We start from the raw sequence: 19,160 nt of genomic DNA, 5'->3' as shown, positions 1-19,160 counted from the left end.
CTGGCGTCCTCGTCCCTGCCCCGGTGCCCTTGGCTGCGAGGGACGCCGGGGCCGCCTGTGCGGCCTCCGCGGGGCTGTTGGCGGGTTGTTGGGTTTGGCTGCCTTGGGATCCGAGGGGACCGGTGTTCCCAGGTTCTCGGGGGAGGGAGGCCTGTCCCGGTTTGTCCCCGTCGCACTAGTGGTTCCGCTGTTCCTCTCTGCCGTGTGCGGGTGTTGCTGAGCAAAAGGGAAGCTCCGCAGCTCGGAGGAGCGACCGGGGGACACGTGGGGGTGCCCCAAGCACCCTGCGCCTGTTGCGGGGGGCAGCGGGGTCCCCGGCGGAAGGGCCGAGGGTGGCTCCCCGCACTGTCACCTCCACAAAGGGCCCTCCCTGTCCCTTCCCACGGTGCAGCCGCAACCCCCGGCGCAGGGTGTGCGTGTGACAAGCGCACAGGTGTGCGCACAGCCTGTCCTATACCAGCGAGCAGCCAAGGGGGGGCCTGCACGCACAGTCGCACTGCTGGGGGTATGCACAAGCGCACACCCGTGCGCTGGCACGCTGCCACCGCAGCCTCTCCAATGCACAGCCATGGATACACGCTTGACAAACAGGCAACACCTCTTGGTGGCACTGTCACACACACGGGTGGTGCTCACACACTTTGCCATCACTATCACAGTCACACACCCCTCCCAGGCTCTGTCGCTCATGGATGTATGTGTGCAGCCCCTCACACGTTGTCAGTCATACATACAACCTGACACAGCCTCACATAGTGTCACGTACTGTGTCCCACAGTCACGCACAGGGTTAGGTTGTCAGACGCACACTCGCCCATCACACACAGCCCCTTGCACAGCGACACAGGCCATGTCCATACAACCTCACGTGAACTGTAACCCCTGTCCTGCAGAGCACCCACGCAGCCTGTCACATGCGCCCTGTTACACGTGTACCCGGCACACCTTCAACAGCTCACACCCTGCCAAACACACAGCCCGTGTCACAGACACAATGTGTGCGTGGAGGCTGCAGGATGGGGCACCAAAGCCCGAAGGGACCCCTGGCCCGGTGCCCATGGAGGCCCCAGGAGGCCGCACGAAAGCCCGTAGGACCCCCCAGCCAAGTGTGCACAGAGGCCCTTGGAGGCTGCACAAAAGCCTGTACAGACCCTGGACCAGTGCGCACAGAGGCCTCAGGAGGGCGCACGGAAGCCTGGAGGGCTCCCCTGACCGAGTGTGCACGGAGGCACTTGGAGGCCGCACGAAAGCCCATAGGGTCCCCCTGCCCAGCACGTGCGGAGGCCCCCGCAGGTTGCACGGATGGCCACAGAGCGCCCCATGGCGTTTAGCGCACTGAGGCCCGGGGAGGCCACACGGAAGGCGTAGGGTGTCCCCTGGTGTTCTGCGTTCAGAGGGCCTTGGAGGCCACACGAAACCCTCTAGCGCCCTGCTGGGCCACTGTGCACGGAGGCCCCAGGAGGCCGCACAGAGGCCCATTGAGATCCCTCTAGCCCGTATCGCACGGAGGCCGCACCGAGGCCTGCAGTGCTCCCCCAGAGCAGCGTGCGTGGAGGCCCGCGCGGGCTGCAGGGATGGCTGCAGGGTGCCCTCTGGTGTTCTGCGTGTGGAGGCACCGCGAGGCCACATGAAACCCGTGGAGTTCCCCGGCCTCGTGCGCACAGACGCACCGGGAGGCCACATGAAAGACCGGCGAACCCCACGGAGATCCCTTAAGGCCGCACAGAAGCCCGTGGGGCTCCCCCTGGTGTTTTGCACTGGGAGGCCCCGGGAGGCCGCACGAAGGCCTATACTACCCGCCCGGGTCCGTGCGCATCGGGGTGACACGAAAGCCCGTAGGTTCCCCCCGACCAGGACAAACAGACACCCCGGGAGGCCTCACCAAAGCCCGTAGGGCCCCCACGGCCCAGCGTGCACAGAAGACACGTGGAGGGTTGCAGGGCGCCCCCGATGTTCTGCGTATGGAGGACCCGGGAGGCCACATAAAGGCCTTTAAGAGCCCTCTGGACTCGTGCGCATGGAGGTCCCGGGAGGAGGGGGAGGCCGCACAAAAACCCAAGGGACTCCTCGCCCCAACGCAGAGGCCCGGGAGGCCACACGAAAGCCCATCGGGAGTCCCGCCGGCCCTACATGTGTCACGAGTGGGTGCTGTCCTCAGCTTTTGCCCACCATGCCAAGGAAAGGAGAGTTCTCAGGGAAGAGGGCCCAGAATCAATGTACCTGCTTAGGCATGCTAATGAGATGCTATTGAGATGCAAATTTTATGGTAATGAGGCCACGACTGGCTGTTCAGACAGCACCAGGGTCAGCTTGGGGGGGCGGGGGGGCAGGTTCTAAAGCTTTTTAGAGGTCAGAGGCGTGTTGCTGTTGCAGCCCAGGAGATGCGAGACACTCCTGAGATGCTAATGAGATGCAAATTCTATGATAATGAGGCCGCAACTGGCTCTCCACAAGAGCCGTTCTTAGCTCTGGTTTCTACCTGGCCAAGCCGTGAGGGACAAAACTGGTCCGTGTAAAGAGGCGGGGCTCGAGGGAGCGGGGGTGGAGCCAACTGCGGGGGCGTGGCCAGGGACAGAGGGGCCGGGAACAAACAGTAGGGGTTGGGGCTGTTGCTTTTGTTGTCCGGGGACCACAGACGCATTCATGTTCCCGCTGCAGAGTAATGGCACTTTAATGATATGTTAATGCTATGCTAATTATACGGGAATGAGGCCAGCCCTACATTAGTGTCGTGGGTGGAAGGGGGCGTGGTCGAGGGAAAAGGAGGCGTGGACACCGAGGGGGCGGGGCGATGTGCCGCGAGGGGCGGGGTCCCGGGGGGCGGGGCCCTTCCTGGCGCCTGCGCGGGCGCCGCCGTCCCCGGGGCCGCGGGGGGACCGCGGGCTCCGTCCCGGCCGCTCCGGCCGCTCTGGGCCCCGGGGGCGGCGCGAGGACCCTCCCAGAGGGGAGTCTGACCCAGTTCCTGCCGCCAGAGGCCCCTTTGAGGCGCCCTGGGCTCACGGCGGGTCCAGCTCTCGGGCTCTGTTTGCTGCGGATGGAGGGACGAGGAACTGCTGATTTCCCGTGGATGCACCATGGAATGTGATGCCGAGAGGCAGGTTGTGACAGTGTTTGCTTTCCGACCGTGGGAAGCACTGCAATGCATTGGGAGAGAGGAAACCCCGGCAGAGCCCGTCTTGGCAGCGCAGGGATTATCGGGAGCGGCGGGAGAGGCTGGACGCGGATCCCAGCCAGTCTCTGCTGGAGACCCCGTCCACAGCGCGAAGGTACCTGGGACCCAGAGCGGGGCGGGAGCCGCGTGCCGGGCTCCAGCGCGTCTCCCTGCAGGGCCGGGTGCCGCTCCCGAGCGAGCCGGCGCGCGGGGACGGATAACGGGAGCGGAGCAGGGGCTGGGACGCGCGTTGGGACGCTCCGGGTCCCGGGAGAGCCAGGGCTCCGGGAGGAGGGCACAGGGGCGGCTTTTCCGCCGCCTCGGGCTGTTCCCGGGCTGGGCCGCGGCGCTGGGTCCTGCCGCCCTCCTTTGCGGCGCCCCAGGCCACGAGCGGCCGCTCGGGAGGGCGTCGCGACAGGCCGAGGACGTGGGCGCAGGACAGGGCTGCTCCCTCGGGAACGGGGCCACAGGGCCGGCTTGGACAGGCTGGAATTAGACAGGCTTGGCCTTAGGCAGCCTCAGTTAGACTGACATTTAGACAGGGGCATTTACACTTACATTTAGACAGACTTGGCCTTAGATACGCTTAAAGAGGCTTAGCCTTAAACAAGCATAGGCTTAGTTAGACTTAAATTTAGACAGGCTTAGACAGGATAAGCCTTCGTCAGACTTACATGGGCTTAGCCTTAGACTGGCTTACACAGCCTTAGTTAGACGTAGATTTAGGCAGACCTAGAGAGACTTAGGCAGGCTTAGGCTTAGACACACTTACACAGTCTTGGCCTTAGACAGACAGTATTAGTTGGTCTTACATATAAAGATGGGCATTTACACTTACATTTAGACAGGCTTAGACAGCCTTAGACTTAGAGATACTTAAACAGGCCAAGTTAGAGGTAGCCTTAGCCAGGCTTAGCCAGGCTTTGTTTCCACAGCCTCGTACTGACACGGGGAGCGCTAAACCCCTCGGAAGGGATCACAAACCCTCCAGGTGACCCGCACGGGTCTCTCGCGGGTGACACTCGCCCTGGGCTCGGGGCTGTCCCCGCTCGGCCCGGGGACACCGGCCGCGCCAGCAGCAACCGCGGGGGTGACAGGACGGGGGTCCCCTCGGTCCCGGTCCCGGGATGGGCCGGGCGGTACCGGGAGTGGCGCTGAGGGGCGGCACGTGGGCGGGCGAGGGGCGGTACCGGAACCGGAACCAGCGCCTCAAAGGGAGCCGGGACCAGAGCAGTCCCAGCGGCTGGGAGAGCAGGAGCCGGTGTCGGGTGTGCGCGGGGCTGCGGTTCTGCCGGAGAACCGGGAGCCCGCGGGACCGGCACGGACAGACGGACCCGCCGAGCGGCGCCGGAGGCAGCGGGAGCCGCGTGGGCACCGGAGCCGCTGCCCGGGCGGAGGCTCCGGGCCGAACCGCCCCGGTGCGGGGCCCCTTCCCGGCAGCGGGGAGCAGCCGGTGCCCCCGGGGTCCCGCGGGGACGGCGAGTTCTGCGGCGGAGCTGGGACCGGACCGGGGGCGTCGGGCCCGGCCGGGCAGCGCTCGCGGCTCCGGGCGGCGGCACCGAGCGCGGTCCCGGCCCGGCCCTGTCCCCGCTCGGGCCCCGCGGAGCCTCCCGAGCGCTGGAGCCGGTGAGTAACGAGCGGGGGGACCCGGGGCAGGGGATGGGGTGCGCGGGGGTGCCCGGGGCTCGTGTGCACCGAGCCTGGCGCCTATGGAATCCATAGGGACCGTCCCTGTCCATAGGACTGCACTGCGAGCGTCTGTGTAACTGCAGCATAACCTGTGTGTAACTGTAAGGTAAAATAACCAAAACTTGTTCAGCTGATTGCACTGATTAACTTGTTAACTTGTTTGTGATAAACCACCTTGTTTAGCTGATGGGTCTAACTTATGTAATTACCTTGTTAATTTTGCTTATGGGTTACACCTGTGTTTTTCTGATGGATCTGATTTAATCTCATTATCTTGTTGAACTTCTTTATCCCATAAAGAACAACAACTTTGGGGTGGGGGGTTGGAAGTATTGGCTGATGGAGGCTCCTTGCCTTCCTGTGTCACCTCCCTGCTGACAGCTTGTCCTGATGGTGCATTATGAACACTGATGGATATGGAATGTGTGTGACTCCCTGATGACTAATGATTCACTGCTCTGACCTGGAATAAAATGTTGGATTGCCTCAATGGTGTCTGCTGCACTTGTCTCTGCCCCACTGCACTGTTGTGCCCACAATGTGCCCAACTGCCCAGGTTGTAACTCAGTCACTGTCACAACCTGCCTCCTGACATCACCCTGGATAGTTCATCCACATGGAGTAATTAGCTCATGAACAGTTAATTAGTTAATTGAATAATTGGCTCATTAGCAGCTCCTCCCTCATCACTAATGAGTCCGGGAGTTGCACAAACACTGGACCAGGGGGTCCCCCGAGGCGCCTCTCGCCCATATTCTAAGTCGTGCGCGAAGGTTCGGCCTGGTGCATGGGGGCTTCCCTGCCGCCGGGGCGCCCGCGAATGGACCCCCACCTCCGGTGAGGGTCCACGCGCCCAACCACCCCCACCCGGCCCAGCCCCCGCCTGCCCCTGCCCTCCCCCACCCGCACCAAGGGGGCAGCCCCCCCAGCCCCAAGGCCTCTGTTTTGGGGCTGGAAAGACGACTTGGTCTCCGTTTCCGAGCTCCAAAACGCACGACTTAGTCTCCCTTTCCGAGCTCTCCAGCCAGACCCGGGAAGCTGCTTTGGAGCCCCCAAAACGCACGACTTAGTCTTCGTTTCTGAGCTCTGAAACCAGCGCGAGGCACCCGGTTCCGAGCAGCAGAAACGCAGCACTTAGCCTCTGTTTCTGAGCCGCAAGCAGCCCCGGAGCTGGCTGGGAAGCCAGAAACGCAGCACTTAGTCTCTGCTGCAGAGGCCTCAGGGTAGCCCCAGAGCCTGGTTTGGGGCACCCCAAATGCAGACTTGGCCTCTGCTCTTGAGCCCTCCAAGCAGCTCCTGGAGGCTGATTGTGAACCCAGAAACGCAGGACTCGGCCTCCATTCCTGAGCCCTCCAACCAGCCCCCAGAGCTGCTTTGGAGGCCCAAAAACGCAGCACTTAGTCTGTATTGGGGAGCCCCAAGGCAGCACTGGGGAACAGGCTCCATCCTGCAGCTCTGGGGCCTCAGGAAGAGCTTCAGGGGCTGCTTGGGGAAGGAGAGGCAGCCCTGGAGCCTCCTGGAGCTCCCAAGGGCAGGATGGAGCTGCCCTTGCTGGGCCCCAGGCAGCCCCAACCCCTCAGGGCTTTTCTAGCTCAACCAGAGCAGAAGTTGCCCCCTCTGTTTCAGAGCCCCAGAACACAGGACTGAGTCTCTGTTGTGGAGCCCCAAAACACAGGCTGAGCCTCCCTTTCTGAGCTCTGGCACCCCCCAAGGCTCTTTTGGAGCCCCAAAAGGCAGCTCCAAAGCAGCCCAGGGAGCTGGTGGGAGCCCAGAAAGGAGCCTGAGCCCCCAAACCCCGGGATTTTGCTGCCCTTTCTCAACCCCAGGCCCAGCCCTTCCCCTCAGCCTGTCCCCAAGCACCAGGACCCCAGGGACTGAGTCCCCCTCCCTTCCTGAGCCCCAAAGCAGCCCCCAGAGCCCGCGGGGGAGCCCAGAGCTGCGGCCCCCCAGGCTCCTTCGCCCCCGTTCAGAGCCCCCCGGCCCAGCCCCCCCAGCCCCGTGTGCGCGGGGGATGGGGCAGGAAGGGGGTCGGGGCGGGTTGTGCTTGGGACCTGGGTCGGGGTCCCTCCGGGCCGGCCGGGCCCAGCCCGCGGCGCGGGGCAGCCCCGGGGCGGGCGGGCGGCCGCTGCGCTCCGGCCCTTCGGCCTTTATTTCCCGGCGGCGGCAGCGGCCGCCCCGCAGCCCCGAGCCCGGCCGAGCGCGGCCGCTCCGCGCCCCGCCGCTCCCGGCGGCGGCCAGCCCCGGCGGGCGGCAGAGTCCCCCGCGCCCCCCGCCCTCCCCCGGCCCCGGCCCGGCCGCTGCCGCCGCTTACCTGGGCCCGGGGGCCGGGGCAGCGCGGCCGGAGCGCGGCCAGACCGGAGCCCCCCGCGCCGAGCGCCGCCGCCACCACCCGCGCCCGCCCGCGACTGAGGGAGGCGGCGCCGCCGCGCAGGCGCGGGAAAAGGCCGCCCGGCCCCGCCCCCTCGCGCCCCGCCCCTCGAGCCCAGCTGGGCGAGGGGCTCCGCCCCGCCCCTTGGCTACGCCCACGCACATCGGCCCCGCCCACGCCCATTGACCACGCCCCCGTCCGTTGGCCCCGCCCCTCACTTTGACCGCGCCCCGCGGTCCTGGCCACGCCCCCCCAAGAGCACCAGTTTTCTGTCTAGTTTAACTAACATAGAGAGAGAAGGGGAGAATGAGGACCTTCTTAGCATCTCATTAGCATCTCATTGCTCATGCAGCTCAACGAGTGCTAACAGTTCGGGCGTCTAAGTCTCCCGCCCAGTCCGACATCAGGGTTGTCCTTCACCTCCTGCATGTTGTCCAGCCCTCGTCACCGCAGAACGGGGTATTGGCTGTGGCACCCGAACCCCTGAGCCCTCTTCCTCTCGCGACTTGGTCACGCCCCCTCGGCGCTGGCCACGCCCTCGCAGTCAGCCCCACCCCTCATTAGCATCACTCCCTCTGGGACCCTGGAGGGAGCAGAGAGGCCGTGGGGAGCGTGGGAGGCACCCAAGGGGCGCAGGGAGCTGCTGAGACCTTGTGGTTTTGATAACCTGAAACAACACTGCGGTTGTGACATGCTAAGGAGGGGGCGTGGCCAGGACAGAGTGACTATCTAAGATGGTTGGTTCCTGGCCGAAGCAACTCACAGAATCACTTTTCTATGAGGAAGTTGTTAATTCTAACAATCAGCATGGCGGTGACATGCTAATGAAAGAGAAAGGCCGCGTGGGCGTGGTCTAAGTGAGGGCGGGGGCAATGGGCGGGGGCGGGGGCAATGGGCGGGGGCGTGGCCAAGGGGCGGGGCGGAGCCCCTCGCCCAGCTGGTGCGCGAAGGGCGGGGCGCGAGGGGGAGGGGCCGGGCGGCCTTTTCCCGCGCCTGCGCGGCGGCGCCGCCTCTCTCAGTCGCGGGCGGGCGCGGGCGGTGGCGGCGGCGCTCGGCGCGGGCGGCTCCGGGCTGGCCGCGCTCCGGCCGCGCTGCCCCGGCCCCGCCGGGCCGCCCGGGCCCAGGTAAGCGGCGGCAGCGGCCGGGCCGGGGCCGGGCGGGGGGCGCGGGGGACTCTGCCGCCCGCCGGGGCTGCCGCCGCCGGGAGCGGCGGGGCGCGGAGCGGCCGCGCTCGGCCGGGCTCGGGGCTGCGGGGCGGCCGCTGCCGCAGCCGGGAAATAAAGGCCGAAGGGCCGGAGCGCAGCGGCCGCCCGCCCGCCCCGGGGCTGCCCCGCGCCGCGGGCTGGGCCCGGCCGGCCCGGAGGGGACCCCGACCCAGGTCCCAAGCACGACCCGCCCCGACCCCCTTCCTGCCCCATCCCCCGCGCACACGGGGCTGGGGGGGCTGGGCCGGGGGGCTCCGGGTGAGAACGGGGGCGAAGGGGCAGCTTGGGGGACTGCAGCTCTGGGCTCCCCCGCGGGCTCCGGGGGCTGCTTTGGGGCTCTGGAAGGGAGAGGGACTCAGTCCTGGGGTCCTGGTGCCTGGGGACGGGCTCGGGAGAAGGGCCAGGCCTGGGGTTGAGAAAGGGCAGCAAAATACTGGGGTTTGGGGGCTCAGGCTCCTTCTGGGCTCCCACCAGCTCCCTGGGCTGCTTTGGAGCTGCCTTTTGGGGCTCCAAAAGAGCCTTGGGGGGTGCCAGAGCTCAGAAAGGGAGGCTCAGCCCTGTGTTTTGGGGCTCCACAACAGAGGCTCAGTCCTGTGTTCTGGGGCTCTGAAACAGAGGGGGCAACTTCTGCTCTGGTTGAGCTAGAAAAGCCCCGAGGGTTTGAGGCTGCCTGGGGCCCAGCAAGGGCAGCTCCATCCTGCCCTTGGGAGCTCCAGGAGGCTCCAGGGGCTCCCTCTCCTTCCCCAAGCAGCCCCTGGGCTGTTCCTGAGGCCCCAGAGCTGCAGGATGGAGCCTGTTCCCCAGTGCTGCCTTGGGGCTCCCCAATGCAGACTAAGTGCTGCGTTTTTGGGCCTCCAAAGCAGCCCTGGGGGCTGGTTGGAGGGCTCAGGAATGGAGGCCGAGTCCTGCGTTTCTGGGTTCACAATCAGCCTCCAGGAGCTGCTTGGAGGGCTCAAGAGCAGAGGCCAAGTCTGCATTTGGGGGGCTCCAAAGCAGGCTACCCTGAGGCCTCTGCAGCAGAGACTAAGTGCTGCGTTTCTGGCTTCCCAGCCAGGCTCCGGGGCTGCTTGTGGCTCAGAAACAGAGGCCAAGTGCTGCGTTTCTGCTGCTCGGAACCGGGTGCCTCGCGCTGGTTTCAGAGCTCAGAAACAAAGACTAAGTCGTGCGTTTTTGGGGCTCCAAAGCAGCTTCCCGGGTCTGGCCGGAGAGCTCGGAAACGGAGACCAAGTCGTGCGTTTTGGAGCTCGGAAACGGAGACCAAGTCGTCTGTTTCCAGCCCCAAAACAGAGGCCTTGGGGCTGGGGGGGGGCTGCCCCCTTGGTGCGGGTGGGGGAGGGCAGGGGCAGGCGGGGGCTGGGCCGGGTGGGGGTGGTTGGGCGCGTGGACCCTCACCGGAGGTGGGGGTCCATTCGCGGGCGCCCCGGCGGCAGGGAAGCCCCCATGCACCAGGCCGAACCTTCGCGCACGACTTAGAATATGGGCGAGAGGCGCCTCAGGGACCCCCTCGTCCAGTGTTTGTGCAACTCCCGGACTCATTAGTGACTAGGGAGGAGCTGCTAATGAGCCAATTATTCAATTAACTAATTAACTGTTCATGAGCTAATCACTCAGTGTGGATGAACTATCCAGGGTGATGTCAGGAGGCCAGTTGTGACAGTGACTGAATTACAACCTGGGCAGTTGGGCACATTGTGGGCACAACAGTGGAGTGGGGCAGAGACAAGTGCAGCAGACACCATCAGGGCAATCCAACATTTTATTCCAGGTCCATCCCATCCTTCCAGCTCAGAGCAGTGAATCATTAGTCATCAGGGAGTCACACACATTCCATATCCATCAGTGTTCATAATGCACCATCAGGACAAGCTGTCAGCAGGGAGGTGACACAGGAAGGCAAGGAGCCTCCATCAGCCAATGCTTCCAACCCCCCCACCCCAAAGTTGTTGTTCTTTATCCCATAAAGAAGTTTAACAAGATAATGAGATTAAATCAGATCCATCAGAAAAACACAGGTGTAACACATAAGCAAAATTAACAAGATAATTACATAAGTTAGACCCATCAGCTAAACAAGGTGGCTTATCACAAACAAAGTTAACAAGATAATCAGTGCAATCAGCTGAACAAGTTTTGGTTATTTTTCCTTACAGTTACACACAGGTTATGGTGCAGTTACACAGACGCTCGCAGTGCAGTCCCTATGGACAGGGACGGTCCCTATGGATTCCATAGGCGCCAGGCCCGGTGCACACGAGCCCCGGGCACCCCCGCGCACCCCATGCCCTGCCCCGGGTCCCCCCGCTCGTTACTCACCGGCTCCAGCGCTCGGGAGGCTCCGCGGGGCCCCAGCGGGGACAGGGCCGGGCCGGGACCGCGCTCGGTGCCGCCGCCCGGAGCCCCGAGCGCTGCCCGGCCGGGCCCGACGCCCCCGGTCCGGTCCCGACGCCCCCGGTCCGGTCCCAGCTCCGCCGCGGAACTCGCCGTCCCCGCGGGATCCCGGGGGCACCGGCTGCTCCCGCTGCCGGGAAGGGGCCCCGCACCGGGGCGGTTCCGGCCCGGAGCCTCCGCCCGGGCAGCGGCTCCGGTGCCCACGCGGCTCCCGCTGCCTCCGGCGCCGCTCGGCGGGTCCGTCTGTCCGTGCCGGTCCCGCGGCTCCCGGCTCTCCCGGCAGAGCCGCAGCCCCGCGCACACCCGACACCGGCTCCTGCTCTCCCAGCTGCCGGGACTGCTCTGGTCCCGGCTCCCTTTGTGGCTCCGGTTCCGCTTCCGGTACCGCCCCTCGCCCGCCCACGGTGCCGCCCCTCAGCGCCGCTCCCGGTACCGCCCGGCCCATCCCGGCACCGGGACCGAGGGGACCCCCCGTCCTGTCACCCCCGCGGTTGCTGCTGGCGCGGCCGGTGTCCCCGGGCCGAGCGCAGGGGACGAGCGGGGACAGCCCCGAGCCCAGGGCGAGTGTCACCCGCGAGAGACCCGTGCGGGTCACCTGGAGGGTTTGTGATCCCTTCCGAGGGGTTTAGCACTCACCGTGTCAGTACGAGGCTGTGGAAACAAAGCCGGGCTAAGCCTGGCTAAGGCTACCTCTAACTTGGCCTGTTTAAGTCTCCCTAAGTCTAACTAAGGCTGTCTAAGCCTGTCTAAATGTAAGTGTAAATACCCCTGTCCAAATGTAAGTCTAACTAATCCTGTCTAAGGCCAAGACTGTCTAAGCCTGTCTAAGGCTAAGGCTGTCTAAGCCTCAGTCTGTCTAAATCTAAGGCTGTCTATGTCTGTCTAAGGCTAAGCCTGTACAAGTCTGACTAAATGTAAGTGTAAATGCCCATCTTTATATGTAAGACTAACTAATACTGTCTGTCTAAGGCCAAGACTGTGTAAGTGTGTCTAAGCCTAAGCCTGCCTAAGTCTCTCTAGGTCTGCCTAAATCTACATCTAAGGCTGTGTAAGCCAGTCTAAGGCTAAGCCCATGTAAGTCTGACTAAGGCTTATCCTGTCTAAGCCTGTCTAAATTTAAGTCTAACTAAGCCTATGCTTGTTAAGCTAAGCCTCTTTAATCATATCTAAGGCCAAGCCTGTCTAAATGTAAGTGTAAATGCCCCTGTCTAAATGTCAGTCTAACTAAGGCTGCCTAAGGCCAAGCCTGTCTAATTCCAGCCTGTCCAAGCCGGCCCTGCGGCCCCGTCCCGAGGGAGCAGCCCTGTCCTGCGCCCACGTCCTCGGCCTGTCGCGACGCCCTCCCGAGCGGCCGCTCGTGGCTCGGGGCACCGCGAAGGAGGGCGGCAGGACCCAGCGCCGCGGCCCAGCCCGGGAACAGCCCAAGGCGGCAGAAAAGCCGCCCCTGTGCCCTCCTCCCGGAGCCCTGGCTCTCCCGGGACCCGGAGCGTCCCAACGCGTGTCCCAGCCCCTGCTCCGCTCCCGTTATCCGTCCCCGCGCGCCGGCTCGCTCGGGAGCGGCACCCGGCCCTGCAGGGAGACGCGCTGGAGCCCGGCACGCGGCTCCCGCCCCGCTCTGGGTCCCAGGTACCTTCGCGCTGTGGACGGGGTCTCCAGCAGAGACTGGCTGGGATCCGCGTCCAGCCTCTCCCGCCGCTCCCGATAATCCCTGCGCTGCCAAGACGGGCTCTGCCGGGGTTTCCTCTCTCCCAATGCATTGCAGCGCTTGCCACGTTCCCCTTGACAAGGTCGGAAAGCAAACACTGTCACAACCTGCCTCTCGGCGTCACATTCCATGGTGCATCCACGGGAAATCAGGAGTTCCTCGTCCCTCCATCCGCAGCAAACAGAGCCCGAGAGCTGGACCCGCCGTGAGCCCAGGGCGCCTCAAAGGGGCCTCTGGCGCCAAGAACTGGGTCAGACGCCGCGGCTGGGCCTGGCCCCGGGGCTGCCCTGTCCCAAAACGCAGGACTTGGTGCCCGCTGCTGAGCTCTGCAGCCAGGACCTGGGGGCTCGTGGGGAGCCCCCGAAACGCAGCGATGGCCTCAAGGTCGGGGCTCGGAAACGCAGGACTGAACCTCTGTTTCTGAACCTGCCCCATGGCCCCGGGAACACGTTTGCAGGGCCCCAAAATGCAGCACTCGGCCCCCATTTCTGAGCCCCCAAAGCGCCCTCCGAGCAAGGCGGGAAGGGCCAGACACACCAGGCTTGGAAGGGGAGGGGAAGATCCTGCAATTTGGGGTTGGAAATAGAAGAGCTGGGGCTGTTCCAGGTCACACTGACCCGCTGGCTTCCAACCCCAAACGTGGGGCTGAATCCGCCTCTCCGGAGCCCCAAGAATCCCCCGAGCCCGCGGGGGAGCCCCAGGACGCAGCATTGGGGCAGGGAGCGAGAGACCCCCCCATCCCGCCCCCCAGCCCCTCTTCTCCCGGCCCCCCCGGCCCCGTGTGCGCGGGAAGGAGGTCGGGGCGGGTCGTGCTCGGGACCCGGCTCGGGGCCCCCTCCGGGCCGGCCGGGCCCAGCCGCCGCGCGGGGCAGCCCCGGGGCGGGCGGGCGGCCGCTGCGCTCCGGCCCTTGGGCCTTTATTTCCCGGCGGCGGCAGCGGCCGCCCCGCAGCCCCGAGCCCGGCCGAGCGCGGCCGCTCCGCGCCCCGCCGCTCCCGGCCGGGCAGAGCCCCCGCTCGCCCCGCTTTGCCCCGGCCCCCGCCGCCGCTCCCCGGGCCCGGGCGGAGCGGGCGGGACCCACCGGCCCCGGGACGAGGAGCAGCCGGAGCGGCCGGGACGGAGCCCGCGAGCCCCGCGCGGCCCCGGGGACGGGACCGGCCGCGCAGGCGCCGGGAAGGGCCCCGCCCCCCCAGGCCCCGCCCCCCTGGGCACCTCGCTCCCCCAGTGGCTGCGACCAGGCAGAGGCCCCGCCCCCTCGTTCAGTGACCACGCCCATTCTTTTTATTCCAGCCACGCCTCCGCTCCCCCGCAACACCCAATGAGCGCCGGCCTCATTAGCATCTCATTAGCATCTCATTACTAACGAGCTGGAAGTCCCACACCTCCATGGTCCCCAGACAACAAAAATAACAGCTCTGCCACCCCCCCCACGCCGTTTGGTCCCGGTCCTGCTGTCCCTGGCTCCATCCTCACAGTTGGCTCTGCCCCTGCTCCTCCGAGTTCTGCCTCTCCACATGAGCACTTTTGCTCATTACCATAAATTTGCATCTCATTAGCATCCCAGGACCATCTCAACACTCCCGGGCTGCAACAGCAACACAACTCTCAACTCTAAGGAGCTTTAGGGCACTGCGGGTTGACACTGATACTGTCTGAACAGCCAGTTGTAACCTTATTACCATCGACTTTGCATCTCATTAGCATATCATTAACATCTCAAAGCCGGGACACTGAGTCTCAGCCCCTCTTCCCTGACCCCTCCCCCCCCCCGGCATTCCCTGGCACAATGGGGCCCAGTTGAGGACAGGCGCCGCTCGTGACACATGTGGGGCAGAGGCAGGGCCTGGGGGTGGGGGGGTGGGCGGGGTCAAAAGAACAGGCGGAGCCTAAGGGCAGGGTGGAGTCAGGGAGGGGCACAGCTCCTCGAAGATCATTGGCCAGGAGAGAGAGGTGCTCTGTGATGCAACCAGGCCGTGACCAATGGGAACGTTTATGCAAAGCGACTCCATTCCTGCAGCCCCGCTTTGGGGCAGCAGGGGACGGTGCTGACTGCGTGGGCGGGGCGCTCTCGGCTCCAGGGTGGGGGCGTGGCAAGGGGCGGGGCAGTTGCTTTGGGTGGGCGGGACCCGTGGGGTGCCCCAGAGCTCCTTAGAGATCCCGGCCGTGTTGATGCTCCCCTCTGTGAATAATGAGATGCTAATGAGCAGCTAATGAGATGCTAAGCAGACCCCTGCTCCTAACTCTTTCCTTTGACAAACAGTCCACGTATAAAACTGAACTGTGTGGGAGAGGCGGGGCCACAGCCTGCAGGGGCGGGGCCAGACGTGTGGGCGTGGCCAGGAGGCCTCGGCGGGGGCCACGAAACCCATAGGGCCCCCCCGGGCCGCACGGTTCCCCCTTGGGCTCCACACGGGACCAGGGAGGCCCAATGGGCCCCCCGTGACCCCCTGCAGGGCCAGGCAGCCCCTACAGACCCCCCAGCGGCCCCCCGGGCTCCGCACGGGGCCGAGCAGCCCCCGCGGGTGGAATTCTTGCCTTATTGAATCACATTTGTCATCTCCAAACGCATACGCAGGCCCGAGTTCCTGAATCCATAAACATCCACGGCCGAGCCGGCGCGGCTAGGCCTCTTTCAGCAGTAATTTATATTTAACTTTTTCCATATGCGGGGCCGTTTCCGGGCGGGCGGGGGCGGTGTGGGGGCCCTGGCACGGCGCGAGCGGCACCGCCGCGGCCAGCGCTCATTAATCACAGAGACGGCCGAGCTGCCAGTTCCTTTCAAGATCTTTCCCAAAGTGTTTTCACCCAAAATAGAGCCCAGCTGCACCAGGTTCTCGCGGCGGCTCCAGCGCACAAGGCTGCTCTGTGCGGGACCCGGTGACGCGGCCGGTGGCTCCGGGACAAGAACGGAGCACAAGGGCGAGCGCTTCGGGTGGCCGTGGGTGATAGCCCAGGGCGCAGAGATGGAGCAGGGAGAGCAGCGTGCAATTAGGGAGAAGGGGCATGGTGCACGCAGCGTGGGAAAGGGATGAGCAGCAGGCATGCAAAATGCAGCGTAGGAGACACGGCATGGTGCATGCAGCATGGGAAAGCATGAGGGATGAGCAGCATGCATGCAAAATGCAGCGTAGGAGACACGGCATGGTGCATGCAGCATGGGAAAGTGTGCAGGATGAGCAGCATGCAAGTAGCGTGGGAAGCCTGCAAGCAGCGTGCATGTAATGTGCAGCACATGGTGCATGCAGCATGGGAAAGCGTGCAGGATGAGCAGCATGCAAGCAGCATGCGTGCAAAATGCAATGCAGGAGACAGAGCATGGTATACACAGCATGGAAAAGTTTGCAGGATGAGCAGCGTGACAAGCATGTGCGTATCATGAGAGCAGCATGCAGTGCAGTGCAGGAGATGGGGCCTGGTGCAAGCTGCATGTGGAGTGGGCTGCATCCCAGGCTTGCATCCTGGGGTCGCATCCCAGAGCCGCGTCTTGGAGCTGCATCCCAGAGCTGCATCCCGGGGCAGCGGCTGCACGGTCCTGGCGTGGAGCAGTCCCAGTCCCCAACTCGTCTCCCCGAGTTGTTTCTTTGCTTGCAGGCCAACTTCAAGCAAGTTCTCATTACTCCTGGAGTGAGGCTGTTGCTACCCAAACTCGCCATAAACTGGTGCTTCTCCTGCAGCTTTCCCTGGGGAAAACCCCGAACAAGCCCCAACGGAGCCAAGATTTGCTTCTGTCCCATCCCACAGAACGTGCCCAAATCCCAGAGAGAACATCGAGTTTCCAGGTACTTTTCTCCCCACGACGTTGCTGATGTCCCAGTGTCATCGTCCTGCCAGGTGCACCCTCCCCGAAGAGGCCGAGGGTCCAAATCCTGCTCGTGGACAGCACTGGGATAGACATGAAGTGAGGGCAAAGCTGGTTTCTGTAAACGCCACATTGGAAATTGTGGAAACAGGCTTGTTCATCATGGTAGAAACAGGGATAACGCTGAGCCGGGCATCACGGGTGCGCGTTCCTTGCGGGAGCTGCCAGGAATCCCACTGAAACCATCCGTCCAGCATTGCCGCAGGCGGGTGCTCCCATGGGTGCTGCTTGGTGCATCGCACCACCAGGCATCATCGATGCATCCAGGGGCTCCCATGGGTGCTGCTTGGTGCATCGTGCCTATCCACTCAGCATCATTGTATCCAGGTGCTCCCATGAATCCCACTTGGTGCCTTGCCTGGCTGGACGTCATGGACACATCCAGGTGCTCCAGTAGGTCCCGCTTGGTGCATTGCTCCAGTAGACGGCTGAACTTTGCTGCTCCTGCTCCTCTTCCCATCTCAGCCCATTCGGCACTGGGCATCACCCGGAGCAGGGATCTGGCACCGCTGCTGCTCTGGGACTGCACATGGAGCCCGGATCCTCCATGACGTGGAAGAAAAACTGCTTTACGGTGCCGAGAAACTCTGCATCCACCCCGGCTGCAGCGGCCGAGAAGCTCCGCGAGAAACCCACAACATCCACAAATTCAGGAGGTGCTGGGCACCCCAAGCTCTGCAAAGGCCCCAGCACACGGCACAACGTCACCTTTGTCCCCTGTGCCACCATCCGGCTCCCTCCGGCATCGCGCCGAGCCACAGCGTCCTGGCTCCCTCCCCGCACGCTGTGGCCTCAGCCAGCACTGCCATAAATCAATCGGAAAATAGAGGCTGCCAGTTAGACTAAACAAGTGCATTTGCAAGGCTTGCGAACCTCATTAATCACCCTGACAGTCCTAAAAACACATTTCCCCTTTAATGACTGTATTTGGATAATCGGTGCTTTTTCCTCCTCCGGCAGAGCCGGGCCGACTGACAGCTGGTGTTATTACAGCCGGCCGCGGGCGAGCGCCGGCCCCAGGGTCACCCCGGAGTCAACCGCTGGAGGTCCCTGTGCCGCGCCGGCCCCGCCGCGCTTATGCAACGCGGAGCGAGCGCGGAAGCGAGCGGGCGCACCAAGGCCTGTTTTAGGTGCTCCATGCTCCCTTTCAGTGACTTCTACTTCCTGGAGAGGTTGAAACCCCCTTTTTCTTTCTTTTTTTTTTTTTTGCCATATAAATGATGCAACACATTAACGCGCTGCACATTATGAAGATGGTAATTCAAAGCCACCCGAAGTTAAATTAAGTCATACATTATCCGGCCCACTTGGCATATATTTTGCAGAGAGATGGGATTGCATCAAGTCACAGCAAACCGGCGGAGCGCAGGTTGTTGGACGGGAGGGTTAATAAAGTGCCATGCAGCTCTGCTGTCTTATGGCGCACTCCACACCTAGCCAAGGAGTTATTAATGCAGTGGCAACACCCGCGTTTCCGAGCGGATAAAGTCCTGGCACACAGGCCCAGCGGACGCGTCGCTGTTTTTGTGCATCCCGGCCCTGCTGCTGCAGGCTCCAGGGAGGGGAAAATATCCAGGGAGCTGGGCAATGGAGCTGATAGATTCCCAATCCCGACCGCATTCACCCTGCATCGATCCCAGCTCCGGCGCCTTCCCGAACGTTCCCTCCGGTGCCGCACGCCAGCACAGCCGCAATCGCCAAGGCACCCGCCAAGCCTCCGCGCTCCGGACGGATGCCATGGGGCCCGGAGCGGGGAATGAAGCACCCCGAATCCCACCAAGCCGCACGGCAGGACCCTGCATCCTGGTGGCACCCCTACATGCCGACGGGACCCCCGCATCCCTGCAGGATCCCACATCGCAGTGGGACCCCGCGTCCCCACAGAACCCCCACATCCCTACAGGACCCCCCATCCCTGCAGGATCGCACATCCCAGCGGGCCGCCGCACCCCTGCTCCGGCAGGACCCCGCATCCCTGCAGGACCCCGCATCCCCGCGCCGCCGGGACACCCGCACCCCAGCCCCGCTGCCACTAGATGGTGCTCGGAGGCCGCCGTCCTCCAGCTCGGCGGAGCCCCCCGCGCGGGAGGCCGAAGAGAGCACAGGGCACAGGGTGAATATAGCCAATATCCGTTTATTAACAAAATAAGACTTACCGAGGCGAGGTCCGCGCGCCCCCGGCGCCGGCAGCGCTCCCGCCGCATCGCGGCCCTCGCTGCTCCGGCCTTCGGCCCCTGCGCGAGGGCATCGTGTGCTCCGGCACCGCCGTCCTCATCCTCATCCTCCTCTTCCTCGCAGCGCCCGGGAGCGCCGAGGCCATGGCAGGGCCTTCTGCCTCCTTCCTTCCTTCCTTCCTTCCTCCCGGAGCCACCCCCGTCCCCGAAACGCATTAGGAAAAAAAAAAATTAAAAAAAAAAAAAAGGCATCTGCCAACTTTACAAATGAAGAGAAACGGAGGAATCCCGGAGCGGCACTCGAGGAGGGGGAGGAGGAGGAACCACTCCTTTTTGTTTGCTGAGAGTCATGCAAGAATTTCCCCGGGGGGGGGGGAAACGAAGAAGGAGGGGAGGGAAAAGCAAAAAAAAAAAAAAAAAAATCAAACAGAAAAGGAACAGAAAAGCCCCACACCTGCCAAGGAAAGGGATTTTTTTCTTTTTTTTTTTTTCTCTTTTTTTCTTTTTTTTTTTTTGGACACAGACTTTTTTTTTTTTTTTTGCATACCGTCGCTTCCTGGGGGTATTAATGCACTTATATTCCCAGCGTTAAGCTAAACATACAGTAAATAAATACAGAGCCC

This window comes from Tinamus guttatus, unplaced genomic scaffold, assembly GCF_059628265.1.
Source record: "Tinamus guttatus ecotype Peru unplaced genomic scaffold, ASM5962826v1 Tinamus_guttatus_pri_ptg000123l, whole genome shotgun sequence".
Taxonomy (NCBI): domain Eukaryota; kingdom Metazoa; phylum Chordata; class Aves; order Tinamiformes; family Tinamidae; genus Tinamus; species Tinamus guttatus.
The sequence above is the reverse complement of the archived record's forward strand: the minus strand, read 5'-3'. Positions refer to the sequence as shown.